Consider the following 8990-nt stretch of genomic DNA (forward strand, 5'->3'; position numbering starts at 1 on the left):
TGTATATTTTGAGGATATCAAGTTTTTCTAAGGTTTAAGTGGAGTTTGATCAATTCATTCGAGCCAGAATTTTAAGTTTTGTGGAGAGGTTGGTTTTTGCTATCCCACTCCAGGGGTCAAACTGTAGGCCAAGGTATTTCTCATATTCCCCGGGGTTGATCATGTTCAGGGGTGTGCCATTTATGGTCCATGCAGCGCAGTTATTGAAGGTGTAAGAGTGTTTTGTGGGCTTGATGTAGAAGCCGTGGCACTTTTCCCCTTGTGTTTTGAGACCGGTGAGATCGCAGAAGGTCTCTAATATCTTGATGTTCGTTTTCCTGTTTTCCCAGGAGTCGCTCAACAACACCAGATCGTCGGCAAATGCCATTGCAGTTATACTACTCTGTCCTCAGTGGAATCCTTTACCACTCTCTTCCAGCTTGCACAACAGGAGGTCCATTGCCAGATTAAATAAAAGGGGGGACAGTGGGTCACCCTGCTTTACTCCAACCCGGATCTGGATTTTGTCTGTGCGTGTGTTCATTTTTGTGGTGACATACATACTGAAGTCTTTGTACATATTATTCATCAGGCCGATGATGTGGGGATCCACTCTCCTCTGCTGCAAAGCATGTATGATGTGATGGTGGCCTACGGTGTCAAAAGCCTTGGCGATGTCCACAAATACAAAACCCAGTGGTCTGTGTTCACTTTTGGCAGTCCGAACTATAGTTTGCAGGAGTTTCAGGTTTTCAGAGCATCCTGCTGCTCTAATAAAGCCTCTTTGCCTTGGGTTGAGGGGGCACGCTTTGCTCAGCCTTGCTGTTACAATCCTGGAGAACAGTCTCAACAAGATGGAATTGATTGTGATAGGCCTCCAGTTATTAATGTCCTTCAAACGTTCCGGCATTGTAGATTTAGGAATCAAAAGAGTTCTGCACCCCCTCACCATGTCTGGGATCTCCCCAGATGTTAACCATAAGTTGAAGAGCTGAGCTGTCCGGGAATACCTGGGATCCATCTTTTTGATGTCCCCAAGAGTAATCCCATCTGGACCTGGAGCCGAGCCCTTTCTTATTTCCTGCACATTTCTTTCAATTTCTTTGGCCATGAGTAAGTCTCTGAAGGTGCTGTTGTCTGCCTTCCCATTAAATTCAAATTCCCCGATGCCAGGAAAATTACCAGATGTTTCCCATCTGGCTTTAAATACCGAGTAAATTTCACTGGGTGATATATCCCAGGACAAACACTCTACATCATCCAAAACAATTTTTGCTAGTTTCCCGCTGTCAAGATGGAATAAACGCTGAAAGTGAAGGTAATTACGGTTTTTGATCACTCTGTGTTTCATCCAGTTCTGAAACAGCTTTCTTGGTTGCTTCTCCTGGGTTTCCTTCCCATTTTTTCCACGTGTAACATTTCTTATTTGGCTTATTGATTCTAGGCATTCAAAGCAGTCCTGCACTGCCTGATTAATTATTCTGAGCATCTCCTGGCCATCCATCAATTGCTTGAATGCTCTGGGGAAGTGGTTAATGGCTCCAGCTGATAAGTGTTCCTTGATTGTCTTTTGGTAATGAGCCTGCAGCTGCCCCGCCCTCTGCTGGTTTCTGGTGACAGTTATCCTTATCAGGGTGTCCTCTTAACTTATCCATTGTTTTCCCTCTGGCAGCTGGCCTCGCTGGCAGATGGTTCTCCCCAGGTTCATTGTCCTCGGTTCTTGTCTGGGATTGCTGACTCAACTCGGGTTCCATTCCCATGCCCTCAGCTGCTCTCCTGGTAAGGTGACTCACAACAGTTCCTCTGTCAGCTCCATCTGCTGGTTTCCTAGGCAGCAATCTTCGTTTGTCACTAATTTGCTTAGCTGTTTTGGTTGTCATGTGTTCAGCGATAAGTTTATTAATGTTTTTGTTTCCCTCGAACTGTGCCTCCAGTCTGATCAGCAGTTCTTCCTCCTCTTTTGTCCAGCATCTTTTGTGGGCTCCTCGATTTGATGTTTTTTTCAGTTGGGAAGCAACGATCCTTTCTTGGTTTCTTATCAACGGGTGTGCCAATCTTTTGTGTTGTCCCAGGCCAATTTTGGTTGTGAAGTCTCTGCCGCATACCTCACAGATCCACTCTCCAGCTGGAACCCTTTCAGTTTCTGGACCCCTGCATTTTGCAAAATGACAAATAACACTATGATAGTTAATATTTTCCTTTCCACACTTGGCACACTGAAAGCAAACCCTCCTTTTCCTGTGTGACTCCTTTAGATGTTCAATCAGGCTTAACACAGAGTTTACCCGGGTACCGCAGCAGGGACAAGGGGGATTTTTGTCAGGAACAGTCACCTTCACGATGTTATCTGGTGACTGCCCTCCATGTTCCCCAGGCACTGGAGGCAATGCCTCTGGTGTGCCTTCACTCACCTTTTCGCCGCTTCCCTCACCAAGCACAAACGGTTCACTGTCTCGTGGGAGGCTAGGATCTAAGTCTGAGCGCCCACCGATACCCTGGACAGGCATACTGGCAGCCCCCAGACTGCCCCCCCTCCAAAAGACAAAATCCGGATTTTGAGCCATCGAATTAGGACCACAGTAATTTAGGTGAGAATGAAGTGGGTGGTCACTCCACTTCGGAGCTCTTTGTACCTGTCTGCAACCGGGGGACCAGGTTTCTGGCAATAAGCCACGCGGCCTTTACCAAGGAATTTGTTTCACTGAATTTGGTAAGAGTTCATTGGTGTCTTGGCTTGGAAAGACAGGAGTCTGCTAAGGAAGGCAGGAGCCTCCCCTGAAATGGAGAATGTAAACCCTCCCCAATCCTCTGAATTGCTATAAATTTTAAATTAAGGGGCTCTCAGGCAAAAATATCGGAGTAAGAAATAACAGTTCTTTAAGGGGGAAAAGAAAAAAAAAAAGTGAAAGGATGAAATAAAACAATGCAGTACACCAGAACAACACTGACAGAGTCAGAACCCAACCTGACACCCTGCTGGTCAGGGTGTGGGTGACAGTCCAATTGGAAATGTGGCTGCAGACATCCTGAAGTATCAGGTGTGGTTTTGTTGGAGCGAGGGGGATCTGTAGAGAAGGATGTATTCTTCTTCTGAAGATCCAGTAGGAGTAGAGACAGCCGCTGTTCCTCTGGGGAATCCTGTGGAGAAAGCTGTGCTAGTGTTCCAGAATCTTGGATTATATCTGGGTAGCAATGCTTGGCTCCTCCCTCTGGGCGGAGCATCTCACAATGGGATGGTATAGTTCTTATCAGTCATGCAGTGACATTCAATATTCTGTTATCAGCAGATGTCCCCTCCAGAGAGAGGTGTGAATGTGGTCACTCAAAGAGAAAGATAAGGCAAACTGCCCACTTGACAAAAGCAATCTGCCATACAGATGGTACTGGAAAACATCTTGCATTGCAATCTTCAACATTATCCACCCCTTTTTTTATTTCTATCTGCACCACCAAAAAAAAAAATTCAAATGAATATCTTTTGTGTGGTGTGTTATAAAGCTATGCTGCATTAATTTTCTTAAATAGTGTATTAAATATAGTTTTAGCTTGTAACAAAGCAGCAAAATAGAAACTCTGCTATGTAGAATACTATTTTTTTAAAGAAAGGACTTGCACTGAGATAGCAGCCACAGGACACCTAAACCTTAGAGAGAAAGAGAATTTCTTGCCCCATTATCAGGAGAAATAAACTTCTTCCCACCATACTCAGCCATCAGGATTCAGAAGAAGAAGCTGACACCGACCACATAGAATCCTGTGTTTGAATGGAATTTATGCATCGTGTATGAGATGTATAAATATGCAAGAGGCTGTTGTTTTTAAGGGTTAATCCTCTGTTAACCTGCGTAATTTTTCGGGCTTATTTTGACCCTGCTTTCCACAGCAGTCTCTCTCTCTGTTTTAGAGTTCAAAGGACCCCCTTATCTCTGTCCTTGGCTAAAGCAGTTTCTTAGAGTACAGGCTTTGGTGAGAACAGGCAGTCAGACTAAACAGCAAGCTGCAGACTGAACTCACAGATGCACACTTCACCTCAGTCCAAATGGATTTCTACTCTGGAAAATTCCCCCTCTGCCTCAGAGCCCTTGCCTCAAAGTGGTCCCAGCCAGGCCTGAGCACTCGATGCCAGCAGAGGGAAAAGGAGTGAACTGCCCGTGCCTGGTGTGTCCATGCCCAAGGGCTCTGAGAGATGTTGAATTTTCATCTCTTTCTCTCACCTGCAGCTCTCCACGCCACTGGTCAGGATTCCCTCTGGGCACCAAGGCTTTTCCACAGGTCTCCTTTATGTGGCCGTGGGTCTTCCTGTTCCTCAGCACAGCTGTGACCAGACCACGGGGAAAAACTTCTGCAAAAAATGCGTATTTTATGATTGGCTTTTTGCAAATATTCAAATGAATATTACCTGTGTTATTTTAAAAAGTTATGCTGTATTAATGTTCTTAAATCGTGTGTTAACTATAGTTTTCGGTTACAACAATGGTAAAATAGAAACTCTGCTATGTAGAATACCTTTTTTTAAAAGAAAGGACTTGCACTGAGATAGCCACAGGACATCTAAATCTTTCAGAGAAAGAGAATTTATTGCTGTCTTATCAGGAGAAACAAACTTTTTCCTGCCTCACTCAGCCGTGAAGGATTCAGAGGAAGAAGTTGAAGATGATGGCAGTCAGACTAAAACAGAAGCTGCAGACTGAACTCACAGATGCACATTTCACCCCAATCCAAATGGATTTCTCCTCTGGAAAATTCCCCCTCTGCCTCAGAGCCCTCTCCCCAGGCTGGGTCCCAGCCTGGCCTGAGCACTTGACGCCAGCAGTGGGAAAAGCTGCACTGCCAGAGGGAGCGGGGGCTGGCCGGGCCTCTGAGTAATTTTAGAGCTAAAGCGTGAGAGACATCAGCGCCGCTCAGATAATACATGCCAGTTCATCCCGGGCCCGGCCACCGCCTCCTCCTCCTCCTGCTGTTGCTGGGGCCCTCCCAGCCCGGAGCCGCCGTTCCCAGCGCCCAGGGCCGCTCTCTGTGGCTGCAGCCGGGCCCCGCCACAGCAGCCCTTGGCCCGGCGCTGGAGCCGGTGCCGCTGTTGGCAGCAAAACCCGCCCCGGGCAGAGCCGCCCCGGCCCGGCCCTTCCCGCGGCCCCGGCTCGGCGCCGCCGCCATCGCCCTCAGCGCCCTCGGCCCTCCGCCGCCTCGCCGGGCCCGGCCCGGAGCCCTGGGCCTCAGCATCCTTCGGGGCACCGCGCTCGGGGCAGCGACCGCTCGGGGCACCGCGGATCGGCCCAGCCCTGCACCGGCCCCGCTCGGGTACCGCGGATCTGTCCGGCCATGTCCGGCCCCGCTCGGGCACCGCGGATCTGCCCGGCCCTACACCAGCCCCGCTCGGGCACCGCGGATCTGCCCGGCTCCCCCAGCCCCGCTCGGGCACCGCGGATCTGCCCAGCCATGCCCGGCCCCGCTCGGGCACCGCGGATCTGCCCGGACCCCCAGCCCCGCTCGGGCACCGCGGATCTGCCCGGCCCCGCACCAGCCCCGGGCCCGGCCCGCACCACGCACCCGCTGCCGCCGCCGCTCCGCTGCCAGGGACACGCGGCCGGAACGGGCAGGGCCGGGCTGGCAATGGGACCCGCCCGCAGCCGCCTCCGCCTGCCCCGGCACCAATCAGCGCCTTCCACCCACCGCAATGGGCATTTTGAATAACGCGCGGTTTCTGATTGGCTTTTGGCAGATATTCAAACGAATACTTTATGTGTTACCTTAGAAAGTGATGCTGTATTAGTTTTCTTAAGTAGTGTGTTAAATCTAGTTGTAGGTTGTAACGCAATGTTAAAATAGAAACTATGCCATGTAAGATACTTTTTTTTTTTTTAAAGGAAGGACTCACACCAGTCAGCAGCCACAGGACACCTTAATCTTTCAGAGAAAGAGAATTTATTGCTCCCTTATCAGAAGAAACGAACTTCTTCCCGCCTCACTCGGGAAGAAGCCGTCAGGATTCAAAGGAAGAAGCTGACACTGACCAGACAGAATCCTGTGTTTGAATGGAATTTATGCATCATGTATGAGGTGTGTGAATATGCAACAGGTTATTCTTTTTTAAGGGTTAATCCCTTGTTAACGTGTGTCCTTTATCAGGCTTATTTTGCCCAGAAAAAGGTACCCGGACGTGCATAACTCTTTGCTTCTATTGTCTCTTACTGTCCTATTCCAAATTGTCCAAATTATTATTACTCTAATTATATTGCTATTTTTATAACCATTTTATTATCATTCAACTTTTTGAAATTTTAAAAACACGTGATTAGCGTTTTTCACACTTTTTAACACCAATTCCTACATTAAAAGCAGGCATAGCTTTATTTTGTCGCTGGGATCACCCAGCCCCAGCTCTTTCACTCCCCAGCTGGTACCTGTGTCACAGGTGAGCAGGGAGATGATGCTGCCCTCAGGAGCTGGGGCCCAGCGCCCAGGTGCAGGTGAGGTGCAGCAGTTCTTTTCAGGGATTCTGAAGGTGAAGGAAAAGGAAGTTTATTTTCTGACTAACATTTATAGGTTTTTAAAAGTGACCATGGATTGGAGGCTGAAAGTGCCACCTCTCCAATGACACTGGACAAACCAACAGTTTAATAAATTTCTTTTCTTCTATAAAAGAATGCAAAACAAATCTCAGGAGCTCATTCCTTCCAGAAAGATTATTGATACTGTTCTAGAAGGCACCTGGGAACAGCATCTCAATCCTGCCCATGTTTTCCCAAAATCGCTCCCTGCAGCAGGAACAGCTGGGTGCAGTTGTCACTGCAGATGTTCAGGCACCCAAAGCAGCTGCAGCTGTTTGTGAGCAGCAGAGCAGATACTCCCTGTGCCATCACCTTTCCATAGGGATACAGAAGCTCTGGTTCTGGGGTATGTGATCCTGGCTGCTAAACTCCAGGGAAATCCACATTGTTCATTGGAAAACCCACCTGAACTTTTCTTTTAAATGTGATGGAGAAATGTCTCTGCATCCAGGGGCGACTGTGGTGCTAAATCACCTGAGGAGTGTTGGGGTGTGCAGGAACCCTACAAGTAAGGGATCAATAATCCCTGGACAGGAGAAATAATCCCTGGACAGAAGCTGGGTAGCTCAGGATCAATAATCCCTGAACAGGAGTTGGGCTACTCAAGATCAATAATCCTGGACAGAAACTGGGCTGCTCAGGATCAATAATCCTGGACAGGAGCTGGGTAGCTCAGGATCAATAATCCCTGAACAGGAGTTGGGCTACTCAAGATCAATAATCCTGGACAGAAACTGGGCTGCTCAGGATCAATAATCCTGGACAGGAGCTGGGTAGCTCAGGATCAATAATCCCTGAACAGGAGTTGGGCTGCTCAGGATCAATAATCCTGGACAGGAGCTGGGTAGCTCAGGATCAATAATCCCTGAACAGGAGTTGGGCTGCTCAGGATCAATAATCCTGGGACAGAAGCTGGGCCGCTCAGGATCAATAATCCTGGGACAGAAATTGGGCAGCTCAGGATCAATAATCCCTGGACAGAAGTTGGGCAGCTCAGGATCAATAATCCTGGGACAGAAATTGGGCTGCTCAGGAGAAATAATCCCTGGACAGAAGTTGGGCTGCTCGGGATCAATAATCCCCACACAGAAGTTGGGCTGCTCAATCATCTGAGGAGTACTGAGGTGTGCAGGAACCCTACAGGTAAGGGATCAATAATCTGTGGAGAGAAATTGGGGTGCTCGGGATCAATAATCCCTGGACAGAAGCTGGGCAGCTCAGGATAAATAATCCCTGGACCGATAATGGGCTGTTTAGAAGAAATAATGCCTGGACAGAAGCTGGGCTGCTCAGTTTTAATATAATATATGTCATAAAATAATAAATCAAGCCTTCTGAAACACGGAGTCAGATTTTCATCTCTTCCCTCATCCTTGGACCCCTGAGAACACAGTCACATAGTTCCCTCTCAAATACATCTGCATGCAATTTCACAACAGGTTCATAGATATTCATTCTACTGATTTCCTGTTACATTTCCTGTGAATTTTTCTTTATCAGAAAGAATTCCTGGGGTCATTTTGACCCTGCTTTCCACAGCAGCCTCTCTCTCTGTTTCAGAGTTCAAGGGCCCCCTCTTTATCTCTGTCTTGGGCTGCAGCAGTTTCTTAGAGCACAGGCTTTTGTCAGAAGAGGCAGTCAGGCTGTCACAGACATCTCTCCTGAAAAATCCTTTCCTCAGGATTTTTCCTCCTGAGAGGCTGAGAGGCCTCAGGAACAAAATGTAAACATTGACATTATTTGCTGCTGTGGAATGCAACAGGTGGATCTGTGATTGGTCTCATGTGGTTGTTTCTAATTAATGGCCAATCACAGTCAGCTGGCTCAGACTCTCTGTCCGAGCCACAAACCTTTGTTATCATTCTTTCCTATTCTATTCTTAGCTAGCCTTCTGATGAAATCCTTTCTTCTGTTCTTTTAGTATAGTTTTAATGTAATATACATCATAAAATAATAAATCAAGCCTTCTGAAACATGGAGTCAGATGTTCGTCTCTTCCCCAATCCAAGAACCCCTGTGAACACGGTCACAGTGAAGTTCCACCTGTCTGTGATTATAATCACCAGTCGTTTTAGTGAATCGCTCCTTTTGTATCGGCACGGCCCTGCCTGAGGCTGAATTGATGGCCCTTCTCTGCAAACAGCGAGAGGACGGGACATGGGGGCATCAGAGAAAATGCAAAATAACCTCGGGACCAGCATGCCATGGGAAGCAAACCCACCAAACTTACCGAAAAAACCCCCAAAACAACGAGCCAATACAGAATTAAGAGATCAGAGTGATGTCTGGAGGTGAGGAACAAAGTACCGAGCCTGCAGAGATGCTGAGAACCTTTGTGGCCTCTCACCCTGAGCAAAGACCTCAGCTGCCAGGCTGTCACAGCCCAGCTCGGCGATGGCACTGCGGGGATGGACAGCGGGGTCAGGGGTGTTATAAATAAAAAATCTGCCAATTTTTGGGGGA

At 48.0% G+C, this 8990-nt stretch overlaps 1 long non-coding RNA gene and 1 other non-coding gene across 2 annotated transcripts; both read right to left on the bottom strand.

The window, feature by feature from the left end:
• Positions 1–269: 269 nt before the first annotated feature.
• Positions 270–4325, bottom strand: LOC135461136 (uncharacterized). The gene is made up of 3 exons (XR_010443338.1): positions 4194–4325; positions 2945–3117; positions 270–2130 (listed from the first exon to the last, which is right to left on the bottom strand). It is a non-coding gene; the product is annotated as an uncharacterized LOC135461136 (long non-coding RNA).
• Positions 4326–4830: 505 nt separating this feature from the next.
• LOC135461139 (small nucleolar RNA SNORD45) lies at positions 4831–4911 on the bottom strand. Its single transcript, XR_010443340.1, has one exon. It is a non-coding gene; the product is annotated as a small nucleolar RNA SNORD45 (small nucleolar RNA).
• Positions 4912–8990: the final 4079 nt, after the last annotated feature.

This window comes from Zonotrichia leucophrys, unplaced genomic scaffold (genome assembly GCF_028769735.1).
Source record: "Zonotrichia leucophrys gambelii isolate GWCS_2022_RI unplaced genomic scaffold, RI_Zleu_2.0 Scaffold_186_94968, whole genome shotgun sequence".
NCBI classification, from domain to species: Eukaryota; Metazoa; Chordata; class Aves; order Passeriformes; family Passerellidae; genus Zonotrichia; species Zonotrichia leucophrys.